The sequence below is a fragment of the Peromyscus leucopus genome, chromosome 9 (assembly GCF_004664715.2).
Source record: "Peromyscus leucopus breed LL Stock chromosome 9, UCI_PerLeu_2.1, whole genome shotgun sequence".
Lineage (NCBI taxonomy): Eukaryota > Metazoa > Chordata > Mammalia > Rodentia > Cricetidae > Peromyscus > Peromyscus leucopus.
Window position 1 is genome coordinate 22,792,722 of NC_051070.1, and position 27,814 is coordinate 22,820,535.

A 27,814-nucleotide genomic window follows, 5' to 3' on the forward strand; every position below is an offset into this window, starting at 1 on the left:
ACCTCTGCTTCAGTTCCTGCCTCCAGGTTTCTGCCTTGAGTTCCTGTCCTCATTTCCTTTCAAGGTGGACTGGGACATGGAAGTGTAAGCCAAACAAACCCTTTCTTCCTCAAGTTGCTGTTGGTCATGGTGTTTTCTCACAGCAATAGAAAACCCTAAGTAAAACACTCAGTGTTAGCTGTCCCAAGCCCTACATTCTCCTCTTTGCTGACCTGAATTAAAATACACACAAGAGTGCATGTATTTACAAAGGGTGGAAGAACACATGGAAGTTAAAATGCTTTTAAAAGTAAATGTAGCTAGAGTTTTCCTGCCTTGCCCACAGTCAGGACAAATCTCTGTCACCCGCCAGTCCCACAGCCGCTCAGACCCAACCAAGTAAACACAGAGACTTATATTGCTTACAAACTGTATGGTCATGGCAGGCTTCTTGCTAACTGTTCTTATAGCTTAAATTAATCCATTTTCATAAACCTATACCTTGCCACGTGGCTGGTGGCTTACCGGTGTCTTCACATGCTGCTGGTCATGGCAACGGCTGGCAGTGTCTCTCTGCCTCAGCCTTCTGCTTCCCAGAATTCTCCTCTCTCCTTGTCCTACCTACTTCCTGCCTGGCCCCTGGCCAATCAGTGTTTTATTTATTGACCAATCAGAGCAATTTGACATACAGACCATCCCACAGCAAGTAAAATTCTATGTTTCAAATAAAATGTATAGAGTGAGACAGGAAGAAGACAGTTTAGATGCTATGATTATGATCAGGATGCTCAAATTTATTTGCTGTTAATATTTATGTATTTATTCCTTGAAATTTTCATATATTGTATTTTGATCATTTTCACCTCCCACTCTCCAAGTCCTCCAATAATCTCTCCCCATTTTCTACCCCTTCCCAACTTCATGCCCTATTCTGATCTATTTATTATTTTAAATTACCCACTGATGCCAATTTGTGCTGGCCATATACTTATGGGTGTGGTACCATGTGGTGGTATTGTGTTCCCCAAAATATTGTGCACCCTAATAAACTTATCTGGGGTCAGAGACAGAACAGCCACTAGATACAAAAGGTAGAAAATGGTGGCACTCACACCTTTAATCCTAGCATTCCAGAGATAGAAATCCCTCTGGATCTCTGTGAGTTCAAGGCCACATTGGAAACAGCCAGGCATGGTGACACACACCTTTAATCCCAGAAAGCGAGCCTTTAATCCCAGGGAGTGATGGCAAAAACAGAAAGATATATAAGGCGTGAAGATCAGAAAATAGAAGCTTTTAACTGGTTAAGCTTCAGGCTTTTGAGCAGCAGTTCAGCTGAGAGCTATTGGGATGAGGACACAGAAGCTTCCAGTCTGAGGAAACAGCATCAGCTGAGGAATTGGCGAGGTGAGGAAGCTGTGGCTTGTTCTGCTTCTCTGATCTTCCAGCATTCACCCCAATACCTGGCTTCAGGTTTGATTTTATTAATAAGACCTGTTAAGATTCCTGCTACAGTACCATCCACTGGAGTGTGGTGGGCCTACTAAGGGCTGTACCCTTAAAGAAAACTGACTTTCTCTCCTTCCTGTGGAAGCCATCATTTGTCCGCAGTTAGGGGCAAGGACTCACAAAGCCCTACCCCATGTTAGAATGTTGACTAGTTTGATCTTATTCGGGGTTCTTGGAGGCAACCACAACTGCTGTGACATGGTCCTGCCATGTGCAGGAGATGCTCTTTCACCCTTCCAGCTCTTACACTCTTTATTCTTCATGTTCTGTGATGGTCCCTGAAACTTGGCGTGTGTGTGTGTGTGTGTGTGTGTGTGTGTGTGTGTGTGTGTGTGTGTGTGTATGCATGTGTGTGTGTTGTATAGATGCCCCATTTGTGGCCAGCTCACCTTTGTTTTGTCTTTTTCTCTGAAGCTGTTACCTGAGAATAGAAGTATTTACTATACTATTAAAATACATTTTATTTTATCAGTTCTTTTATTGGAAGTGTAGGGAAGCCTACTACTTCCCTAATAAACAGGGTACTTCTGATTAATACTTTGGAATTTTTCTAAAAGGTTCAGGACAGGAGCGACTGAAGGCCTATTCTTTATTGAGGCAGTGGTCCACTTGCAGACTGTCACAAGTTCTGGATCGCTGAGACCCCTTGTTGTAGACCAATGGCTAATGTAGATTTCATCTTAATCTATAGTGCATGTTATTTTAATGTGAAATATATTAAATAAATGCCAGTAAAATGGTTTTACCCTCCTCCCTTCCACTCTCTAAGTCAGAATGAGTAGAAAAGAGGTGCTGTTTTATCTTTGATCTTGGGACACCCTTGGCAGGGGACTGCCTACAGAGTAAACAGAACTTGGGCAAATAGCCTTGGATTAGACAGAAGAAGACTAGCTCACAACCCGGATGTTTGAGATGTTAACAAGCAGAATGTTTATTTGCGGTATCCTTCTGAATACTGTGTTTGAGTTGAGACCTTACTTTCACCTCCTTTCACTTGACAAATGTTCTCATCTCCAGGACTTAAGAAGAGTCTTCATGGACTTCGTTGTTGTTTCCCAGTGAATTCCCATTCTGCAGATAAATGAAAAATTAGTTGAATATATTCCTTTGTTTTCTAGTAGCTGAAATCACAACCAAAACAGAGCCTCAAAGCCTCAGAGCAGCAGTGTGTTCATTACCTGGAAGGTAAGCCTGCTGCTGTCTGAGAAGCTGTATTTTTCAGATAATCATTGCTAAAAAGAGCTTTCTTGTCAAGAGAGAATTGCACTTTGTAGGGCAGAACAGAGTATTGCATTTTGGATTTTGTATGTAAGTCTTAGTAGGAAAGAGTTAATTGTGTAGTTTTGAGTGAAGGTAAAATACTGTGTTTATTGTTGTATTTTAATTTGCCTTCAGCTATTAAACAAAACAAAAACAAAAACAAAACATCTTCCCCTCAAACAACAACAACAACAACAACAAAACCATGCCTGATGCCAAGATCACTTAGAATGAAGGCCAAGATAACAGCTCAAATAGTCCTTGGTCTTAATTCTTGGTGGGGCACGGCCCCTGTCTTCACACAGCTTGCAGGACTCACCACAGCAGCTGTCCTGCCCCTTCTTGCCTTGCAGGAGCCATCCATGGTGGCCAGGAAGCTGGGAACTTGTGAAAACACTGACTTTTGAGGAAGAAAGGGGAACTTCAGGACGGATGAGAGAGCTGAGCCTACATGTGAGCTCTCAAGTAGGCCGAGGGTAGAGCTGAGGCACACGCAAGATGGTTATGTCGAACTTCCCCTTAGGAGCACACTTCCTGTTTCTGACCTAACTTCTTCCAAGTATTTTCGTCCCAGTGAGTGCAGCTCCAGACATTCTCCCCAGCTTTCTGTATATTAAATTAAACTCCGTTTGACGGAAGTCACGTCGGAAATCGCGGTGACTTAGATCTCTTCTTATTTCAGATTTACCCCCAAGGCCTGTGTGTTTTCCCCTGGTCGAGCTCTGTTTTGGTCTTTGTCTAAAGCAGCATTTCCTTACACTGAGAAAGACTGCAGATGAGAAGCGGATTTCCTTCTGGATGCACGGAGTCCTGACTTCTGTACATTTTCTCTCATTCCTCCGAAAACCCGGCTGCTGCTCCATTGCTCATCTTACTTCTCCTGATTTCCTCAGGAGTTGTCAGAAGGAGGCAGCTGCTCTTTCAGCTTTCTGCCTACAAGACTTAACTCAGTCCTCAAGTTCAAAAGACAGCTTTGTTATGCGCACAGTTGCACTGTCTGGCCCAAGGCTACACACTTTGCTACCCTTTTCTCTAGGGCTCTAGAACAGTTTTCTCCCTGCCTTTCTGGCTCTTTCTTCCAGGCCACACCCACCTCCATATAATGGAAGACCGTAAGTGAATCTCAGACATTGGACATTTTAGTTATTTACACTGTTGCAGTTTGGCTTTTCTTTGATCTGATTGTAACTGTGCCCTGATTCTTCCCTATTAAAGTCAGAAAGTATTTAATTCATTTTTGATTTTGCAGAAGCCTCCATTTGAGGGTCTTTGAACTTTTAAAAATGAGATTTGGGAGTTTCATGGAGACTTTGGATTTTAAAAGAGACTGACTGTTTCTAAAGAGACAACTTTTGAAGTGTTTAAGTTTATAAAACTGTGGGACTTTTTAAGTTTGTAAAATGTTTTATATTGTGATGTTTTTATTAGTGTGTGATCTTGGGGATGAACAAGAAAGGGAAGGTTGGGGCTTAACATGGTGTGTCAGGCTGACAAGGGTCAGTTGTGCTTCCTAGTTCTATGTGAACTTAAGACCAACTAGAGTCATTGGAGAGGAAGGACCCTCAACTGACAGAATGCTTCCACAGGACCAGGCTGCGGCCACATCTCTAGGGTATTATCTTAATTAGCAATTGATGAGGGAGGGCCCAGTGCATTGTGGGTGCTGCCACCGCTGGGCGGGTGGTCCTGGCTTGTATAAGAAAGCAGGTTGAGCAAGCCATGGGGAGCAAGTCAGTAAACAGCACTCCTCCTTGGCCTCTGCATCTGCTCCTGGCTCCAGGCTCCTGCACTGTTTGAGTTCTTGTCCTGACTTTCTTGGATGAACAGTGACAGGTGTAAGGTAAATAAACCCTTTCTTCCCAAGCTTGTTTTTGGTCAGGGTGTTTCATTGCAGCAATAGAAATCCTAAGCAGGACAGGTTGTGTATTTACTAAAGTGTGAGAGTCATGATTAGATTTCTTGCTGTGTAGGTTTTCTTTCTTCCTGTTTTTTCCTTTCTTGAAGTTCACATTTACCCATTCTTTCTTGCCTTTCCTGTTCCAGTCAGACCTTTAAATTCTTCTAACCTCTCTAACACTAACAGCTTATGGGATCCACTTCTTTGTCCTCCTTCGCTAGCATGTGCTGCTCCCCTGACCCAGAGCACACTGAAGGCAAAGCCTGTGGCGTGGTCCTCACTCAGTCTGGTTCATATTCTTCTGGCTTCTCTTTCTGAGTCTTCTGTTTTGTCTCGTCAGTTTTTCAAATGATTTCTCAAGATGCATTCATGAGTGATCTTTGAGTTCCTGCATGGATGGAAAATATTTATTTTGTGATGAGATGGATGTTTTTAAGCATTGTAAGAAAAAAACATCTAAATGATCCGAACATTGTCTTGTAAGATTGCCAGGTAAGATGATATGACCTCATGTCTTTGTAGTTTTCCCCCAGTGTACATTATATTGCATTATCTGCGTCATTATTGCTGTTTGTTTTAGAAATTTTAGAAATTACAATCAATCATTACTTGCTGGGGTTTTTTAACTGATAACCACAGTTGGGGGCAACTGTGTGAAATTTTTCCTCAATGACTTACAGGGAAATATTTGTCATGAAGCAAACAGGCCCTTTTTAGAGGAACCCACACAACCCCTCTGGTGTCCCCTCCTTGTTAGTACTTCGGACTCAGATTTCCTCTGGTTAGACAAGCCTGGATTGCTTGGAGAGGAAGCATTCTGGGAGTGAATCTGGGCTTTGACTGTTCAGACAAGGTCTGGGGAGCTGCAGCCTTGAGGCAGACAGCGGTTCAGACCAGTTCTGCCAGCCTTTGACACGGTTGCTGATATGGTAAAGGTTGAGGTGTTGAATCCGATATGAACATTCATAGCTGGAAGAAGAACAGCACTTTAGCGTGATGAATGGGACTATCTGGGAGGCCATCATGGGTCTTCTTTCTACCTCCTGTGAAGTGTGAGGTTTACAGCATGCACTTTTTAATGAGATAAACTGAGTTAAATTTTTACCCTTAATGTAAATTATAACCAGGTGGAAGAATCCTGTGTGAAATAGTGCTTGAAATCAGGCATTGTGTTATAAATAGCAGGACAGAAGATAAATGAAGCACTCAGTAGGGAGTCCCTGACCAACAAGTTGCAAAAACGGCTTGGTCTCATATATAAATAAAGAAGCTTAAACAATACAACCAACTAAGATGGAGGGAACACACCTATTGACTGCTATGGAGCCAGGAACATACCAGGGTGTCATTTGTTTTCACTAGCAGGTTATGAGCTTTGCAAACTGTTTATGAGTTAGCTATTTCTAGTAACTCATTGAGCAATACAAGGAATTTTTATAAATAGCTCCTGATCCTATACAGAAGTTTTATTATAGTGTCAGAGGAGTGGATTGCCTATCGTGTCCCCAGCAGGTCGCCATTCACTTTCAAAAAGACTTTCTGGAGGGAGTATAGTAGTTTGAACCCAATCTTTGACTCACTTCTTCCTGTTTAGACACTGCCTGGTTAAGAGTGGCAGCTGCTATCTATGGCCAGCAGTGGATGAGGATGAAGCGATATTGAATGTAGGCTTTTTACACCCGTCCTTGTCTGGTGTTGAGATAGTGGCCCACATATTTCAGGGATGTTCTACTTCTGTCTTCAGACTTACATTACAGGATTACTCTAGTGTTTAAAGGGCATCTTGTTTAGAAGATAAACTGAAAATTTCACTTTATTTCACATACTTCTTGCAAGCACATTTCTATACATGGTGCCTGCCTACTGAATGTCAGTGGGTGCTTGTGTATTCAGTGTGTAGCTTTTATATTAGATACCTTCCCATTGACAGAGTATGGTGAGTTTTTTTTTAATCTCCTAATATATTCTCTGCCAGACACTAGCAAGGGTCTGTAGTAACTCTGTAGATGTTTGTTGAATGAAATTAATTAGGTGCAGTTCTGTTCCTGAGTGTCTGTACCTTGGCGCCCACTGTATTGGAAACACAGTACTATGGGCCTCAGTGCTCAGGATTATTGCCAAGAACACATTTAATTCATGGCTTACAACAATGGACAGACAGAACAAAACAACTAGCTGCATGCTTGCAATTTCTAAAATACTGGCCGACAAATCTGACCTCTACTGTATATAATTCCTTGCGCTATTTTAATAACTGATAAGTTTCCTGACATTTATTTGGCATGTAGAGATTTTTGCAAAATATTTTCTTTTTTGAATTTTCTGTAATTGTGTGTGTGTGTGTGTGTGTGTGTGTGTGTGTGTGTGTGTGTGCAGCTGAACTATTGTCACAGAGGCTTCTTATTTTAGTGGACAGCAATTAACGTAGAGACTCAGGACTGTTCAGAGTAGGAGAGTAAGTAAGTGCTCATCCACACACGGGACAGCTGTATGAACCCATTTTCCACCAAGGCTCAAGGAACAATATAAAACAGGGGGAGGAAAGAATGTAAGAGGCAGAGGATGCCGAAGAGTGGTGTAAAATAGTACTGCCCCCTGTACATGTCAGTACCATTGAACATGTGAACTGACAGCAGCTGTGGTTATCTGCACGAGATCAGCGCCATTTAAAAATCTGACATGGAGTGGGGAGGGGCTCCCAGGTCCCCAGCGCTAGACAGCTGAATGAAGAGCTATCAGTAGTTGTTGGCCACAGGGAGAGGGTTCTGGTGGTTGTCTAGGCCTGAGTAGATACCTTTAGACCTATGTATATGTGGGCAGCACTAATTGGATCCGGTTGTTTATTTATTTTTATAAAAAGAGGATGTGAGGTTGGGAGGGAGCGGTGTTTGGGGAGGGGCTAGGCAAGCTGGAGAGAAGAAATGGATTTGATTCAGACACATTGTCTAGATACATGAAATTTTCAAAGAATAAATTGAAAAAATATATCCGGAGCATCTGAAAAACCGATTTAATACACAGTTCAAACTACCATTGTTTTCTCTCTGAATGTCAATGCTACTGTGGCCTCATGTTTTTCATGGTGTTATTTCTGTTTTAGAATTCATAAGGGTTATGGCGAGATAGGAAATTTGTGGAATCTAAACTGCGGTCCTGCCAGACTTATGTAAATAAATAAGGAAGTGAAATGGTCCTATGAATTTAGCTTAAATTAAGGGGGTCTGAGAGGATGGTAAACTTGAACCTCAAGCTCCAGAGTTTGGGATTCAGTTCTGTGTTTGCTAGTTTTATGACCTTTACTTTCCCAAGTTAATTATATTTCTCCTTTTTCTTCATAAGGTAATTGTAGCAGTTAACTTAAAATTAGTTGAAAAGCATCCTTTAAGCTATTAAGCTGTACATATAAGCTTATAATTATGAGATCTTATGTGACCTTGCTTCAAAGGCACTCATGGAGACATCTTGGGAAATCATATCACTGATCCCTATCAACTTTTCCTTTTGGAAAGCAAACATCTGTGTTGCCTATTTTTATTTATGCCACTTAAAGCAAAGCAAAACAAAACCTTTACCCAGGAATGTAGAACCTACAAATTTCCCAGGTGTGGGTAACCCCAAACTTCTGGGTTGTTACACTGAAAAACCTCTTTATTGTAGATCTGGCCTGTGCATAGCAAGCCAAGTGGCTGTTAGTCTGTGATGTATCATCTAGTGGGCTTTGTGAAATGGAGAGCTATTCACTGCCACCAATAAATTGTTTAGAACATAGCCGGGCAGACCACATGTCCTAGGTAGTTTTTGTTATATAAATATTAACTAAGAAACTATGAATTGTTTTTTTTATAGGATGGTGGTTCTGTGTTACCTTTCCACAGCCCTGCAGAAAGAAGGTCAAAGGAGACTTCAAGGGCCTCACTGGTGTCCAAGAGATGACCTTTTCCTTCATGGTTAGAGAGTGTGGTAGCAGAAGGAGGAAAACACAAAACCAAATTCAGCAGTGAGGTCAAACAGAGGCTCTTTGTGTATGTGTGTATTTTAATTTAAGTTAAAATAATTTCACATTGCCAAGGGCTGACACTCATAGTAAAGAAAGGGCTGGAGATCCTGAGGAAGAGTGTATGTTAAGATTTGGGGTCCTGGTGAAAGGGAGGTAGACAGGGCCTTGGAAAATGAAAGGATTCACTATAGAGGAGGAAGGAACATGTTTTCACAGGTTGAAGGGGAGGAGGAGGAGGAGAAGGAGAAGGAAGAGGAGATGGAGGAAGAGGAGGAGGAGGAAGAGGAGGAGGAAGAGGAGGAGAAGGAGGAGGAGGGAGCTGAGGAGAGGGGGGATCCTGAAGTGAAAAGGAATAACTGAGAGAGAATTCACAGAGCTGGTGTCACAAGGACCAGGGGACTGTAAGTAGATGGTTCGCAGGGAGGACTAACCTTCTCTATTTGTAGACCAACGGGACTAGAGAAGAAATAAACATGTAGGAGATTCACCGAGGGAGGACAAGAGAGGTGGAGTGAACAGTGATGATGAGACGGACATAAAGTGGGAAGAGAGGCTGGATGACTGTTGTGGAATGTTTAGGACACGCTGTTATAATTCTACAATCAGATCATTTTGTCTGCACTTTCAGATGTAGTATTTTGCTAATTTGTTTAAGAGATACATATTTGTTGAAAATCTCTGCTTTCTTAGGCCTCTTATTGTGGGAAGACAGCCATTCAAAAGAGAAGGGAGTAAAATCTGTAGTATATTTGCTTGAGGAGAAATGTTCCAGGGAAAGTGGGAGTAGGAGAGGGAGGGTGAGGAGAGAGAAAGAAAGACGAGAGGGCTATTTTAGGGAATGTGGTGAGTTAAGTTTTCAATGAGAAAGACCAAGGTTGAGTAAGGATGGGAAGGAGATGAAAGGGAGGGATGGTGTGTTCCTGGAGCTGAGGAGGAAGCCACATTGACTTCTGTGTGGGAGGAACAGTAAAGAGTGGATAGGCTGACTGTGTGAGCAGGTAGTGCTGGGAACTGAGCTCAGAGACCACGGGGTGGAAGCGGACATAGAGGTTCTTGTTAAGTCCTAAGACTGGATAGGATGACTGAAGTAGAGAGATATAAGTAGGAAAGAGAAGAGCACCAATGACTAAAGCCTAGAGTGCTGGGCTATCAGAAATAAGCCAAGGACTCTGAAGAAGGAGAGCCAGAAACTTGGCTGAATACCGGGAGAGTGTGTGGTAGCCAAATGAAGAAAGTATTTCACAGGCAGGAAGTGCTACCATCCACCAGTGCTTCCTTTAGGGCTAGGCAGACGGTGACTGGGAACGCTGAGTGGACCTAGCCAAGCCTCCATCACAGATGGTGTCCTGGGTGACTGGAGCGGCTGCCTGATTGATGTGAGTTTAATAAAGAAACAGAGAAACGAGACAATGAGCCCAGGTAACCAACCCTTCTAAGGAGTGTGACTGCTACCAGGAAGAGAGAACTGGTCAACAGCAAAAGAGGGAAGGGACACTTAGGAAACTCTCTTAGCCTTGTGGACACGTGGAAAGTATTTCTCACTGGAGATTTCAATAAGGATTTCTGTCACCAGCCACTGGCATGCCTGTCTGGAGAGATTTATACTGAACTCTGACCCACAGAACTGCAAGGGGTCAGGACAGTCTTCCCCTCTCCATTAGGCAGCAGCTGAAAACTAACACAAGTGAGTTGAGCCGCAACTGTTTCACGGAATATTTTTATTTCATAGAGTGACTCAACAGCAAAAAGTCGGTGGCATTTTCTTGAAAATGAACAAAGTGATCTTGTCTTTTCAAGGAAAAGAACTGCCAGCATTTATAATCTGGGGGGAAAAAAAAACTTATGTTGATGGGTTTGATGCCTTGCCAGTACTGAGGACTTGAATGGATTGGTGGTTAGATCAACAAGCATGACATTTTGATGTTTCAAAAAACATGTCAACATTTGCACAACTCAGTGAACCTATATTTTCCAAAAAGCCAATGCATAAGTTTCAAAGTCATGCATTATTGTTCAGTGATTTGAACATTTGAAGAGATGAAAAAGAAAGTGTTTGTAAGCAGGAACACCTCCGTATGCATGCAGAGTAAAGTCTGTTTAGCCTGCAGTGGGCCACATGAGCACCAGGTAACTCTCCAGATTAGAAGCTCTTTTAGTAGACACCCTGTGGTCATTCCAGAAGCTTCCTGGGCAAAGCATCCTAGGGAGAATGGGATCAGCAAACGATGAATTAGGCAAATCAACCTGACAACTTACCATTTAGGTTGAGACTGTATCATTGGGATTGAGAGTCAGGGAAGAGGGGAGGGCATCAGCTAGGTGGTGTAAGGATAGGAATGAGGAGCTCAGCCCAGTAAAGAGTTAATAGGAATGTGATGGTTTGTCTTAATCATCAACTCCACTGGATTTAAAATCTAGCAGGCACACCCCTGGTCATTCCTAAATGAGACACAAAGACCTACCCTAATTGCAGGAAACACCATTCTAGGAGATGGGGGCCTTGGTTAAGTAAAAATCGGAAAGTAAGCTGAGTACTACTTTTCTTTTCTCCCTGATTCCTGATTGAGGATGCATAGGCAGAGAATTCAACTTTTAAGAGAAGAATGTAGGTGGAATTCTTTGTTGGGACTGCTGGCTCCCCAATAACCACACAGGAACTTATTATTAATTATAAATGCTCAGCAGATAGCTTAGGCTTGTCCCACTAGCTCTTATAACTTAAATTAACCCATATATATATATATGTATATATATATATACACATACATATATATAATTAATCTACACTCTACCACATAGTGGTACCTTTTCTTAGCACAGCATATTCATCTCCTACTTCCTTTGCATCTGCATGGCAACTCTGCCCTCTCTCATCCCCTTGCTCTCTTTTTGTCTGTAAGTCCTGCCTAACCTCTACCTGTCTAGCTGTTGACCATTTAGTCCTTTATTAAACCAATGAGAGCAACAAATACAGTGTACAAAAAGATTGTTCCATAGCAGAAGAAAATGTAAAAATATGTTCCCAAGTGTTTACTATACAAATGAGTGCTTGCAGAAGTCAGAATGTAAGGTAAAAAAAGGTATCAAATGGGTTTTACACTAACAAAATGCTGTCTATGACCATAGTATTAGGACTCACTCTTTAAAATACTAAAAATTACAATCTGTAGCTTTGGAACTTTTACGATAGAAAATTCCCAAATCATAAGATTATTTTATTTTAAAAGAGAAAATGCAATCAATGGATCTTAGAAACTAGAATAATATTTTTCATGTCTTTAATATACTACTGGACACTACTTTCATGTACTCATCTTACCAATGGAGTTGCCCAGAAAAAACTCTATTAGGCCTCTTACTAAGCCAACCAATGTCCTGTCCTGGTGTGGTGTGTGTGTGTGTGTGTGTGTAAACCAGAACATTAAAAGATGGGCATTGTGGAGCATGCCTTTAATTCCAGCACAGGTAGGTGGAACTCTGCAAGACTGAGTCTACATCCCAAGTTCTAAGCCGCCTGGGGTTATATAATGAAACTGTGTCAGAGAGAGAGAGACACAGCGAGAGAGAGACACAGAGAGAGAGAGAGACAGAGAGAGGGAGAGACAGAGGGAGAGACAGAGACAGAGGGAGAGACAGAGGGAGAGACAGAGACACAGAGAGAGACAGAGAGATGGAGAGAAAGAGAGAGACAGAGAGAGATAGAGACAGAGACACAGGCAGAGACACAGAAACAGAGACAGAGGAAAAGGAAAGACAAAGTTTTATAATTCAAGCTTTTGTGTGCTGTGACTGGACTTGACTCAGTGACGTAACGCTTGAGTAGTACTGGAGTGATGATCTGTTTTGCTCATCTCTTTGAGGACAGACCTGTAATGCCTATAGAATAGTACAGTACTGTTTGCATTGCATAATTATTTCAGCTGGGCCTTCATGTTCTTGTTGGGCCTTTTGGTTCCTATTGACTTTTGAAACATACATTCAAGGGAATTGCTGGGATAGTTTCTTCTAGGAACAAATATGAGGTTGGTAGAGAATCAAAAAGCAATTTGTGTGTCAGCCCTCTATAGATTAGAAGAATAAAGTCCATAAAAACAAGCAGATAGTCATGGCTATTACTCTTGCACGGCTCCAGCTGTGATAAAGTGTATATTTCTTGGAGAGAATTGATGGCATATTTTGACACTTAACTGTCTCACTTTGGTGTAGGCTTTCTTTCCTGCTACCATTTTTGAGATTTATTTAGTAAAGGACTAGAAGATGGAGAGCCCCACTGTGTTACAATCAAAGCATGGGACCCCCACTAGGAGTCAGACAGAAAATTTATGTTACACGTAGTGCATACTGTCTGTGAAGACGGATGTCTGTAATGCACACCTCAGGTGATTGAAATGGAAAGCTATAGGCAGTGACAGGTGACTCTCAACTATTCTGTAAATTCTTGTGACAGGATAAATGCTGGCTGTAAACAGGATTATGATTCCTGTATCTGGCCTGCTGGAATGAATCGAACCTGTATTTCCTATGCTAAAAAGAAATTATAAAATTTAAGTGATGACTTCAATGTATTTATTAATGTCACTGTTTTGTGAGCCTATCACACTATCCACAGGAACACATTACACACTGACACATGATTTAAGTGGGTGTCCATTGCCCTACTGCCCCCCTGTTGCAATGTCAAAGAGACTGGAGGAGCATCAGACTATTGCTCTCCTCAGTGATGGCTGTGGATGGAGCTGGCTAGTGGTACCATCCGAAGTACTCGGCTGTTTGTGAGTACTGAGGAGTAGTTCTATGATTGTCTCTCAAGGTTTGTCTTTGTGTTTATTTCTTTGATTTGAGAAAGCTGATCTCATTGATGAAATTTGTTCTTTGGTAAATTCAAACATGTATACAGTGCATTCTGATTACTCTCATCCCTCCCTGCTCTTATTCCCCACCCTTGTAAGTCCCCCCTTTCCTACAGGTCTCCTCTTCACGATCAGGTCTGTTCCAGTTACCTTTCTGTTAATGTGATAAAGTATTCTGAAAAAAGAAAATCAACAGAGGAGAGGTTTACTTGACTCTCAGTGCCAGGTTACAGCCCCTTATGTAGGGAAGTCACAGCTGCAGGAGCCCATGACAGTTGGTCACACCATCCGCAGTCAGGAGCACAGGGAAACAGATCCCGCCTGCTGTTTGCTTTCTCTTACCTAGGCTTCACCCATCCTATATAGTTCAGTGAATGGTACCACTCACAATGGGCTAGGTCTTCTCACATCAATGTCCACAGGCTGAACTGATCCTGGTAGTCCGATTCAGGCTTGCTTCCTAGATCAATGTTTCTCAACCCTTTGGGGGTCAAGTGACCCTTTCACAGAGGTCGCATAGCTGATATCCTGCGTATCAGGTATTTACATTACGATTCATAACAGTCGCAGATTTACAGTTATGAAGTAGCAGTGAAAATAATTTTATGGTTGGGGGTCACCCACAACATGAGAAACTGTGTTAAAGTGTCAAAGCAGTAGGAAGGCTGAGAACCACTGTTCTAGATCATTCTGTGTCATGGAAAGTTGACATTTAAAACTGTACAACACAATGTCTTTTTTGCTTTGTTTTGTGACCCACTGAGTTTAACCATGATGATGGGGGGCAAGATGGCTTTGAAACTATTCAGTGGAACCTGGTGGGCTCATTAGAGGGTACAATCTGAAGATAATGATTCCCCCCCCCCCCCCCCCAGAATGCATCCTTACCCTGAAGTTCATCAGGGAGGGGTGGGATACCATAAGCCTAATTTGGGATTTTTTTTAAAAGTACCAAGTAAATTATACCTTTACTTAGTACACATTTCTGGACCTTTGGCCTGATTTCTTTCTTTTTAGGGTCGTTCTGTGGCTTCGTCATTTGCTCTGCATCTATCACCAGCTTTTCTTGTTGATGAGCACTGATGGATGCTTTCTCTGCAGCACATCATTGGCAATCATGGCAAAAACACAAGTTGTTCCTGACGCCTCGTCTCCCTTCTTTGGAGATGGAGTTTTAAACTTGGTACATTGCCATCTAGAGCCAGGACTCTAATTCTTAGCTATTCCTTTGCTGGAAGTCCCTCTTGTTCTGGCCAGTGGGGTCTAAGTAGATTTGTTGTGCACCATTTCCTTAGGAGACTTTGCTTAAGAGGATGTCCATGGTGTGTGTTTTGGCCTGTGGGTACATGTGTATGTATCTGTGTGTATATGTATGCATGTTTGCATGTATATGTCTGTATATGTGTGTATGTGTACATGTGCTTGTGCGTGTGCGTGTGTGTGTGTGTGTGTGTGTGTGTGTGCGCTTGTGAGTGTGTATGTAATCCTTCTTTGTTTTTCTCTTTGTGTCCTGTAGTCCAGAGTACAGTTGCCACTATTTAAGATCAAAAGATTGGAGTCCCCAAGATAGATAAGTAAAATAGAAGAAACCTAATCTTCAGTATTTAAGGATGACAAATAATACCAAATAGCCCTAAGCCTTTAATTGTACTTTCAATAAGAAATATTAATTAAAAAATTTTATTTATGGTGTGTGTGTGGGGTCTTCCTCTCCATCTCTGTGTGTGTGTGCACGTGTGCAGGGAGACCCAGAAGAGGGTGCCCTGTGTCTGCTTTTTATCACTCTCCGCCTTTTCATGAGGAATAGCCCTCCCTGAACCTGCAGGTCATGGTTAGGCCAGTCTGGAAGGAGCTGGGCTCTAGATGTTTCAAGGACATCCTCCTCGTTATGTGAGTCCTGGGTCTGATCTCTGACCTGTAATTGAAAGTTTCTCTTCTGTCCACCAGTTCCTGAAAAACCATTTAGAGACTTAATATTAATTATAATTGTTTGGTGGATGGCTCAGGCTTATTACTGATTAGCTCTTATAACTTAAGTTAACCAATTTTTATTTATCTATGTATTGCCACATGGCTGTGGCATTACTGGTCTGCTGGCATCTTACTCCTGGGTGGCTGGGTGGTGTCTGCTCTGACTTTGCCCTTCTTCATCTCTATCTTCAGTTTGAATGTACAACCTAACCTTATTCTGCCTCTCCATTGGCTAGTTTTATTTATCAACCAATAAGAGCAACACATATTCACAGTATACAGAAAGATATCCCACATCACTTTCCCTTTTCTGTCTAATCAAAAAGGAGGGTTTTAACCTTTACGTAGTAAAATTATATATAATAAACAGCTATCAAGCAAGAATTACAGTTACACTATTTAGTCTATTTGTATTTGGCAAAATTAAAGAAAATATTCTATTGTTTATTCTATCTTTGTGAGTCTAAAGTTTCATAACTAATTTATCTTTTATCATAACTAAGGAAAACTAAAATTATAACTATCTAGTCTTCAACTCCATCAAAGACCCCAGAAGGATATAATATTACCTGAGTAAACAGGAAGTGCACTGTAAGCAACTTTCACAATTCTAGAAATCACAGAGACATTTGGCTGTCTGGACAACCACCCAGAGTTCCTCTGCAACATTGAGGCTTCCATCTTTAGCCAACAGGCCTAGAGTATCTGGCAGACTTTTCAGTGAAGCAGGAAATTTGAAGGACTGTCCCTCTAATATTAGCAGTGTTTGTCAGTCACTTTCCTCTGTGTCCTGTAGAATGTCTGGCAGTTTCTTCTGTGAAGCAGGAACCTGAAGGACCATTCCACCACAAGTTTGCTGAGATCAGTAGAGAGAGTTGTAATAGTATCAGGAGCTTTGAATTTGGTTTCTTCTGACTTGAAGTTGCTTAGATACATCTCTTGTTGAGAAAGCTGACAAAATTGATCATGTGGAATCACATCATACACATTAGTTATTAATGACCAGATTTTACTCATTTATTTCATCTCAAATCCTGTTCATTGTAATGTTAACACCAAAGCACGGGCTTCTTTCACCCTTGGAGATATTCAGGTATTAAATTTGCCTCCCCTGCACCCCGTGTGTGCATGTGTGCACACGTGTGCACATGTGCAGGTGCCTGGAAAGTCCAGGTGTTGGTGTCAGAATAGGCTAGCTGGCCAGTGAGTCTCTAGCACCCACATGTCTCAGTCCCTCTGGTGCTGGGATTATGGGCAGACACTTCCATCCCTGGCTTTTGAGTGGGTGCTGGGGATCTGAACTTGGGTCCTCATATAAGCACTTGCTCACAGAGTCATTTCCTTACTCCAAGGCTACTATCACAAATCCACTTTAATTTGAAAGGAGGAAGAGATTAACAGACTTATAAATTCATTGCTAAATGTGTGGTATTTATGAAATTTCACAAGTAGAAATATCTTCTTGAGGTCTTTATACTGTTATCGAACATTTCAGGAGGAGCAAGACTGAGTTCTGTTGAATGGGAGAGGCAACCTATCAGAGAGTATGCATCTAAAGGTGGGTGGGGCCTCTTATGAGCTGGTTAAAGGTGCACTCTTTGAGGTGTCTCTCAAGCAATGTGGCGATTTTTATTTCAGAGACCTCAGGGGTAGAGGCTTATTGCTTGTGACAGTGTGTATTACATTTATTAATTGTATTTCAAATCAGTGACGTACACATAAGTATGTTATTTCATGGAGACCCTGAAAGTCTCATTTTTTTTTCCCCTTCTTCCATTGAAGGTGACAGGAAGAAACCATATCCTTTGAGCCACCTAAATGTTACATTCTCTGTAGGTGTGGAAGGGGGAGGCAGCTTTGTGATTTTTAATGAGCAGTGAGGAATTCTTCAGGTTTACTGATGTGAGAGCGGGAGTTGTCTTTTCTAGTAAGAGCCTTCCCTGGGTGATTGGTATCAACTGTGCTGCCAGTTCCGAACAAAAGGCAACCTCCTGGAAGACATCAGACTGTTAAGTTTTCATTTACTGGCAATCACTGAATCAGACATCCCTCACTGTGATTCCTGTTGTTTCCACGGGGATAAAATCTACTGTGCAGTTGGAGACAGGGTCATATAGAGCTCCAGTATAAATAGTGACTGGGGAGACCAGTCCTCTGCAGTCACTCAGGAAACATGCCAGCTTGGGTCAGAGAGCAGGCATCTGGCTGCTGGCGGCTGCCCTTTCTTCTGGCCTATTTTTGGAGAGAGGCAATTGTGTGTTTTCTTTTTATCTTTGAGTGATAATGAAGTTAGGATGGTTTTGTTTTTGTTTCTCTTCTTGGGAGAAGGGGGGCATATGCACCTTTAGGGATTAATGATAATGTTTGCAAGCAACTGAAATCCCCGGAAAACATGATCAAGAAAGTTGTCTGTTACTTTGTTTACAACGTGAAAGATCTGTTGTGCTGTTGTTATTAATATCTGAAGCAATATGGGGCGTCAGGACAGAAATAGGTTTCTGAGAAATGTGTGGCGTTTTAGTCTCCTGATACTATTACAACTCCATCTACTGATCTCAGCGAACTTGTGGTGTTCAGGTCCTCTGGGCTTAGTGCTCGGCCCCTGGCCCCCATTCCATTGCACAAGCACGCCTTGCTCAAAGCCTTCCCTCTTCTTGAGTTCAGACATTTCATGAGTTGAAATTTATTAACTGTCCCCGTTTGATATTTTGTTTAGAAGGCTTCATATTTTCATAGATCCTGGTAAAATACCAAGACTTTTTAAAATTATGTTTATTATGTCCTCTGTGAACATATTTAACAGGTTAAAAGTCATTAAATCCTGATATGACAAAATTTTTTTCCAAGTAACCTTATTTTATTAACTTGCTAATTTCATACTGGTTAAAATATTCAAACCTCCAGTTACTTTACTTCAAAGTGGTTGATGTTATGAGCCTAAAATAAGAGCAGTGGTAATACTTTTATAAACTATTATTTTTTTCGGTATTATTCTTTTGTAGTTACATTACTTACACTAGTTCATGTGAGAAATCTCCCTCTTGTGGTCATTACAGTAAATGCAGGTAGTATTAAACCACATTAAGTACATATTCCTAGTAATAAAATCAGCTAATAGGTTAACTTACTGTGTTTTATGTTGCTTGCAGGGATATGCAGCATTCTGAACCATGGATCTCACAGTGCCATTATAAACAACATCAATTTGGAGTGTTTCATAATACTGTTACTCTGTGTTACTACAATTAGAAAAAGGATTAATTTTCTTGAGTACAAGTGTATAAGAAGTTTCAATGACTTCGTTTTTCATTTGGCTTTTTAAAAAGTGTATCTACACAAGGAAAGACGTAGGGAATTATTTTTCACAAGTGACCCAAATTCTTGATACAGACATTTTTGGTAAGATACAAAATGTTCTCTTCCTTTATCCTAAGTCTATGCAGACTTTTTCCAAAATATATTTGTGATGCTAATCTTCACTGTTAACCAAACTGGATTTGGAATCACCTAGGAGACACAGCCCTGGGCCTGTCTGTGGGAGTGTTCCCAAGAGATTTACCTGAGGAGGGAAGACCCACCCTGAATGTGGGTGGTGTCGTCTCAGCAGCTGCGGTTCCAGAACAAAGGAGGAAGCAAGCAAGAGAAATTCATTTTCCCCTGTTTCTTACTGACTGCAGATGCAATGGGACTAGATTCCTCTTCTGTGACTGACTAGATACCTTCAAACTAGGAACCAAAACACTCTCCCTTAAGTTGCCTTTGGTAGATCCTTTGTCCTTGCAACAAGAAAGGCAACGGATACAGTACTTCTTAGGATCGCTTCCAGCTTCAACCTGTGCTGGGAATGGAGTTCATTTGCATGACTTCATTTAATGGCACAGATTCCTGTTTTCTATTTCCTCATTGCCAGGTTTCACTTAAGATATTTAAGCTCTCTGGTGAAATCTTCAGTTCAATCATAATCGCCTCCGTGAGACCCCATGAGGAGTAGCCTTAAGATTCCCAGACAACTTTTGCCTCACAACTCAGCTTACAACTTAACACTTTGCATTACATTCAACATCTTCCACTCAATGCTCTGTCGGATCTGAGCTCTGCTCATGAGTGTGCCTTGGGATTTGCAGAGGAATGAAGGAGCGGAAGGAGGAAGCCTGCCATGGCCACCCCCACATCTGCCCCTACCAGGCCTTGGCAGTTCCCTTTCCCTGTTCGTTGAACTGTTCCTGCTCGGTTGTGTTGGCTCTTCTGCGCTGCCCACTTGAGGACATTGTTCCCACAATTCTGCCATCTTTTTCTAGCTTACTGGTTTGTCCCTCACTACTAAGCATTCTTCAGTGAACGCCACCATTTAAGCATTTTTATTTATGACGTTTTCTTTAGATTTATTTTATTATTTTTATGTGGATTGTTAGTGTTGTGCCTGCATGTACATCTGCGTACCAAGTGTGTGTCTGGTGCATGAAGAGGTCATAAGAGCATCAGATGCCTTGGAACTGGAGTTGCCCGATTGTTGTGAGTCACTGTGTAGGTGCGTGGAATAGAGCCTGGGTCCTCTCAAAGAGCAACAAAGAACAGCTGAACCCGCTCGCCAGCCCCATCACTTTTTTCTATCTCTCTGGCCTCTCTGGAAATAAATTGTCTTTTGAACCTACTCTAGTAAAGGTTTGGCCTGCAGTTCACAGAAGTGTGTGTGTGTGTGTGTGTGTGTGTGTGTGTGTGTGTGTGTGTGTGCATCCCAAAGCCACCTATGATCCCACATTGGGTAGTCTGTGATTCCTGACTTCAGGGTCCTTTTCTTGGGTGCTTATATTCCTGGTTCTTGCTGTGTTTTCCTGTGTTTATGTCTCTTCATCTTCCTCACTGTAAGCGCTTGAGACTGGGGGTGTGGGGAGACTGGGGGTGTGGGGAGACTGGGGGTGTGGGGAGACTGGGGGTGTGGGGAGACTGGGGGTGTGGGGAGACTGGTGGTGTGGGGAGACTGGGGGTGTGGGGAGACTGGGGGTGTGGGGAGACTGGGGGTGTGGAGACTTGGGGTGGGGAGACTTGGAGGGGGAGACTGGGGTATTTTCCTCTGTGTGCCTCACCGTATTTTTGTCTGTTTCCCTCTGTCTGTCTACACCAACCCTTTATCTTTTTAAACAGTGTAGAAGTGGGTGTGCACACACCACAGTGTAGAGGTCAGGGGACAGCCTTGGGCATCAGTCCTCTTGTTCACTGCTGAGTATGCCAGGCTAGCTAGGCTCGGAGTGCTCTGGGAGCTTGTCTCGACCTCCCATCCTGTGGGAGTCTTGGCATTACAGATGTGTGTTTCTCTGGTTGACTTCACATGATTTCTGGGGTTCAAACTCACGTTCCCGTTTTTTTGCACAGCAAGCTTTCTACCCACTGAGACATCTCCCTAGCCCCTCTATAAAGTCTCTTGATGAAACCATCTGATCTGACAGCTTTAAAGGCTCTCTATATGGTAATAGCTTCAAGTTTTCCGTGTCAGTTCTACTCTCCACTCGGAGCGACAGACATAGAGTCAGTGGACTTGAAGTGGCCAAGGACTGACACTGCCCTTGGATGTCTATGCACATCTCAATTTATAGCCCCAACCAAGCTCCTGATGGCTTCAGCTGCCCCTCACAGCCTGGTGCACTGCAGCTCTGCTTCCCTAATCCCTCTGCCTCCCAAACATGAAGTTGTCATGACCTCTCTGTCTCCTGTTCCCCACCTCAGGGCCATCAAAACCCACACTGTACCTTTAATATTATACGGAGATGCTGTCCGCTGCTTGCCACCCCCCTCATGGTTGCTGGTGTGTGAGTCATTGGTAGCTCGTCCTGGGTCAGCACAGATGTCTGTTTTCCATGCAGTAGCCGAAGGGTCTTTTGAAAATATAGCCTAAATCCTGTCATGTCTGCACTCAGCCAGTTACACTAAGAATAAAAGCTGAAGTCCTTTCAAGGCCTGCATGATGTCAGTCTCTCCGTCCCTACAATTACCTCAGTCACCTAGGTTCAAAAATCCCTCCCTGTTCACTCTCCCAGCCACACGGACTTCCTGCAGTTACCTGGACACACCAGGCTAGTGTGTGGCTCGGAGCCTTGGATGGACTTGATGTCCTTGATGTCTGGAATGTGCCTCCCCCAGAGGTGTGCAGGACTAAGGTCTTTTTTTATTATTATTACTTATTTATTTTACAATACTATTCAGTTCTACATAATAGCCACAGATTCCCTTGTTCTCTCCCCTCCTGCCCCCCTCCCCCTACCCCAGCATACCCCCATTCCCACCTCCTCCAGATCAAGGTCTCCCCCGAGGACTGGGATGTACCTGATAGACTCAGTCCAGGCAGGTCCAGCCCAGGACCCGGTACCACTGCCTAGATGCCTCCCAAACAGATCAAGCCAATCAACTGTCTCACCTATTCAGAGGGCCTGATCCAGTTGGGCCCCCCCCCCGCCCCAGCCTTTGGTTCATAGTTCATGTGTTTCCATTCGTTTGGCCATTTGTCTCTGTGCTCCATCCAACCTTGGCCTCAACAATTCTTGCTCATATAAACCCTCCTCCTTCTCACTAATTAGACTCCCAGCGCTCCACCCGGGGCCTAGCCGTGGATGTCTGCATCCAGATTCCTCAGTCCTTGGATGGGGTTTCTGGCACAACTATTAGGGTGTTTGGCCATCCCATCACCAGAGCAGGTCAGTCCAGGCTGTCTCTACCATTGCCAGCAGGCAGGACTAAGGTCTTTACTGGCCATGGCTTTTGCCCTACGTCTTACAGAGAGTCCTTTCTCTAAAACTGTGAGGAGTCTTATACGGATTTCCTTTCCTTACATCTTTTCCTCATTCCTTGCATCAGTCTGTTCCTTCTCGAAACTTCTCCCTCTCTAAAATCCTCAAGAATTTACTTATCTTGCACAGTATTTTTCTTTCTCCCCATCCCTCTCACCTCTCCCATTTTGTGATGGCCAAGATGTTCATGTTCACATGGTTTTTTTCATGTTCTGATGTAGCACGAAACAGAATTATACTTTAGCTTTAATTAAGTATTGTTGGCTATTTTCCTGTCCCAACATTTTCAGGCACATTCACACACTTCATTCAAAATTTCCAGGCTACCCCTGAGCTAAGCATTGTGATTTACACTTTCCAGATGAAGCCCTCAACAGATGTAGACCTTCTGTAGGGAGCAGTAGGTATTGGCATGGGGCTGCCACTGAGGCTGAAGTTTATGCTCTGTGCTTTTCTACCATGCCACATAAAGAATTGCATCTCTTTCTAAACAATGGTTGGTTTGTGACAGAGAATACGACACATGAGTTTTTCCTTCTAACTTCTTGTCATCCACCTTACCCTGCATCCTGTGTTCTTTCCCTCCATCATTGAGCACCACCACTTCTAATGGGATTCTACTCTTGATCGCATCCTGTGATTCCCCACTATTTCCTGTGCATTACACTTGTGTATGGTACACGCTTCTGCAATTTGTAACGGTCATAGGCTAAGAAGATACACCTGGGGTCTGGAGAGTTGGCTCGGTAGTTAAGAGCTCCGCAGAGAACCAGCTTATGCTTATGGCAGGCGGCTCACAACCACCCGTAACTCTATCTCCAAGGGCTCTGATGTCCCTTTCTGGCCTCTGGGAGCACCCACATGCATGTGTCCATGCACAAACATGTATGTAAAAGTAAACTAAAACATTAAACTTTCCATGGAAGGAACTCCGTGCCTAGAGCAGTAAGACAGAGTGGGGGGAGAACTTAGAGAAGAAGGTTAAACACATCTCCTCCGTGCTAACTTGGTATCCGGCAAACCGTGGTGAGAGAAAAGCCGACATGTTACCAGGGTCTGGAGCAACACAGCTGAGGGTTGCTAAGAACCAAAGCAACTCTGGGCTAAGAGGAAACCATCTTGGCTCCTAGCCCAGAGATCAAAACCAAGGCTGCTTGTGCGAGTCTGGTTCAAGTCACCGAGCTACTGTGCTCTCTGCTTTCTTTGGCCCCGAGTCGACGCTTTTAATCTCATTATCTTCTTTATTGCTTTAACTTTTGATGTAAGAAGTTTGTTTTGAAACAAGATGGGGTAGGCCAGAGACTTCTCAAGGGCACCAAGAGCTTTACAATCTTATTATTATTTTAAAGTCATTCTATTACTCTAGTATATCTGTACCCACCCAAAATTAAACTTTATCTTACTGCTGTTATGATATTGCATGTGGGGGAGCCCCCAGCTGGCTGGACCAGGGAGTCCCATGAGTGAGGGAAACATGCTGGGCAGATGTAGTGGCCGGCGGTGGTACGTCATTCACAACCTAGGCACTGCATCTTCACAGAAGTGAGTTTATTATAATAGAGATATGAAGAGAAAGAAAGGGAAGGAGGGAAAGACAGAAAGAAGAGAGAGGAAGGGGAAACCGAGGGTGCACACCGCGTGGGAATGGAGAGAAAGAGAGAGCAGAAGAGAGGAGAGGAACGGGAGGGGTTTTCGTTAAAATAAGGCTTTTACATCAGGATGCGGGGCGGGTTTCCAAGGAGCGGGTCGGAATACTGACAACTGTGGGACGTTTACTTTGGAACAGTAACTTAGGGTTTTAAACCAAATGCAAAGAATTTGAAGGACGCGTGGAAAAAGTTCAAAGTGAGGCTGTATGTTACAGCCTATTTCTGTAGTCGCGACTACCTGGGAGGTTGTGGGTGATGGATTGCATGAGCTTCAGAATTCGAGATCAGCGTGGGCTGTACGGAAAGATATCGTCTAGAAATATCACGATGAGGTTTTCAGACCGCCTCACCTCATACTACAGTACAAAGTGGATGGTGCTGCCAAGGCAACAGTGTCTGGAAAAGTAGCCCAGGCTGAAGGTGCTTCTCTAATACCAACAGGCGGCTTCATGGTGTATACCTCCCATTGTCCTTGAAATTTTTAAGGAGTCCAATAGAAATGGTAGCATTGAGTTACTAAACTACTCTTTATTAAAATGCTCGATTTCACTTTATGCCTTCCTACATTTGACATCCCACACTGCCTAGATAATTTTTTTTAAGTGTGTTTGTATGGAGTTTTCGTATATTACTGCTAGTGCCTACAGAGGTCAAAAGAGGACCTCAGATCTGCTGGAGCTGGAGTCACAGGTGGCTGTGAGCCATTGTATGTGTGTGTTGGGAAACCAAACTCCAATTCTCTGTGTGAGCAAATGTGTTCCTCACGCCTCAGCCATCTCTCCCGCCCTTAGAGTCTTGTTTCTTAAGCACAGCAGAATTACAAAGAACTACCCTCCCTCCAAAGGCATGCATTATTTACAAGACAGACTCCATATTCTTTCTGTGTGGGTGAGGCTACTTTGAACTGTTATTCTCAGTAGACAGCTCCTTCAGTTCATTTGACATGTTCCATAATATTTTTCCCTCAACTTTTATATTTTTCCTTTATTTCAATACTGCTGTGCCCACTCGTAACAATTAGAAAAAGATTAATAATGAACCAATCAGCTAGGATCGCACCAACTGTAAACAAGGACCTAATTGATCTTTTAGAACCTTATTTTAGGAAGTGCACTCTTATATTTCTGTTTACATCCCTTTAACAGTGTTTACTGATGGACATTTAAGCTCTGTTAGGAATGGACCTCGTACTATAAATTAATTTTCTCTTATCTTTACAATTAGTAAACGTTAGCCACATGATTAAAGAGCAGAAGAAAAGGAATAGTCCTCAACAATAAAGCAATTTCTTCTTTTTGTAAAAATCCATAGCTTTGGCGCATTCATCCCCAGCAATCTACACATTTTCCTGATTGCAGACTCAGAAAGTTCTTCACATTTGAAGCAATTACAGCTGGGCAATCTTCTCATTGGCCACACAGTGATAATGTGGACTTGAACAACACCACTCAGACTGCAGCTGGCTTGTTCAGAAAGAGAGGGACAGAGGGGGAAAGCTGAGGAGGCCCACGGTCTAGCACACTCCATACTGTCTATGAGGATGTCGGTGTCAGCTGGCTTCCTGATCAAAGGTATCTTTCCTTGGTGCTTTTTGCACTCAGGATTTTATCTTGGGCTTTCTGAAGGCTTTAAACCAGTGATTCTAAATCTGTGGGTTGTGACCCCTTTGGCAAATCTCTGTCTCCAAAAATATTTATATTATGATTATTAACAGTAGCAAAATTATAGTTATGAAGTAGCAATGAAAATAATTTTATGGTTGGGGGTCACCCCATCATGAGGAACTGTATTAAAGGGTTGCAGTGTTAGGAAGGTTGAGAACCACTGCTTTAGACATGTGTGGAAACGCATGTAGTGGTAGAATTGGTGTTCTCTCGAGTTAGGCACATTATAGTTTGAAAGTATAAATATTTTTTAATATGTTAAATAATAGTGTTTGATTGATGATAAACAGCAACATGGCATTAAAGGAGCTAGTAGTAATTTTGGGGGGAGCTGGAGGGACCTAGAGTGTGCATTGCTTTAGTGGCTGAATCTTGGTTCCTGAATCTGTTGCTTTATGAGTCCCTGGAGGTGTAACAACAAAATACCAGCTAAAGGGGGCACTGTGCTTTTTCTGAATGGCATGAGACACTTGGAGAAGCTTCCTTCTTTGTATTGTCTGTTAAATTATCATGCATTACTAGAAATGAATAGTTCCAACAACGTAGGCCTTTTCTGACTTAAAATGATAAAAGTTTTCCTTTTCTTATATTACGTTGACACCCATCTAGAAACAGATTCACAGGTTTTGGCTCTCTAAGTGAACTCTGAGCATCTGCCATCTTTCATTCTTGAGACAACTCTAGTTTGCAGAGGCAAAAAAACACTTTCCAGAGGGAACTGAGCAAAACTGAGCAGAGCTGGCTGTGGAGTATAAGCTTCCTAGTGTCTGTCTGTCTGGCGTCTTTTCTGGTTTTGTTTCTGTTAGCGAGTAAATGTTGCCCAGAATAAAAACGGCGCCTTGAATTAACTCTAAGTCTGAATCAGGCTGTGTGGGCTGCAGGCGGCGTCTGAGCAGTGGAGATATTTGTTGCCAGAACACAAATAGCTGGAATGCACAGCTAAGTGTATATCGTGGGGTGCTCGGCAGCATTTGGGGGTGTTCTGGAAATACATTGGCACTTTCTACTCTGGTGAGCAATAAGCAGAGGGAGAAGCTATGGTTCCCTATTTCTGAGGGGCCATGTCTCCTGAATATAGGCAGCACACACACATACACATACATACACATACACACAGACACATACATGGACATAGACACACACAGAGACACACAGAGACACACAGAGACACACAGACACACACACACACACACACACACACACCAGTATTCATTCACATTCTGAGTCCAAGCTTTTCCTGTTGGTCACAGAGAAGAATTCAGGTAAGACACAAATTACTGCAGCTTACATTTTTTTCTCAAATAAAAATTCCCATTTCACAGTACAGGAAAGAGATGGAGATGTAACACATGCACAGGGGACTCATATTTATTCAGCAATCTTCATAACTGCACAGATAGATACACACCATTTAGCACTGTGCTGCAGGAGAATGTTATTAATTCTCCCAAAACAGGTCTGTGCCAGTACTTTATTTCTATTACAATGTTTCTGGTGGATCCCATAAACAAATGCCAAAAAGGAATGTGTGTGTGTGTGTGTGTGTGTGTGTGTGTGTGTGTGTGTGTTTGTGTATATGTATGTGTGTATATATATGTCTGTATGTATATATGTGCATGTATGTGTGCATTTCTCTGATAACATTCTCTACTGTGGATACTTTATTATCCTCACAGTAATGATAATGGACAGTGTAACCTTTCTCATGCATGATGGATGTGTGGGCAGGGGTTGTAGGATGCTCGATTTGCTTTTCCTTGTCTTTCACATAAGGAGAGGCATAGACAGAGAGAGCTGGATCTCCTCAGCTAGGTTTTGTGGTTAGCGTCTGTGGCCTAGGTCACTGAAGCTGTGGTGAGTCACAGCCTGGGAGGAGATATTAAAGGCAATTGGAATCAGTTTTATGGTGTAAGCATGTTAAATTACTGGAAGGTTAAATTACCCACGCAGTTCAGGATTCAGGGTGGCAGGCTCTACTGATGTAAATGGAACCATTTACTGTATTCCACTGAGGTGTTGGGCCTTTTCTGTGGTCACAGAAAGGAATCCCAGCAGCTGTGGCAGTTCAGCCACTGGTTAGGCATTCACTGAGGAGGTCTCTGTTCTTCATACAACAACAGAAATGTCAAACAGTCCAGAGGATTTGACAGAAGTAGTGAGGAGCTGGCTGTATGCAGTCTCACTGTCAAATGTAACTTTGATGCTGTACCTGGATCATTTTTATGGTAGTAATGAAAAAAAAAAAAACACAACCCTGGA

The 27,814-nt window shown here is 42.7% G+C and overlaps 1 protein-coding gene across 3 annotated transcripts in view; it reads left to right on the forward strand.

Moving 5' to 3' along the window:
- Tbc1d4 (TBC1 domain family member 4) overlaps window positions 1-27,814 on the forward strand; it is a 153,978-nt gene that overhangs the window by 62,223 nt on the left and 63,941 nt on the right. The window lies entirely within an intron of this gene.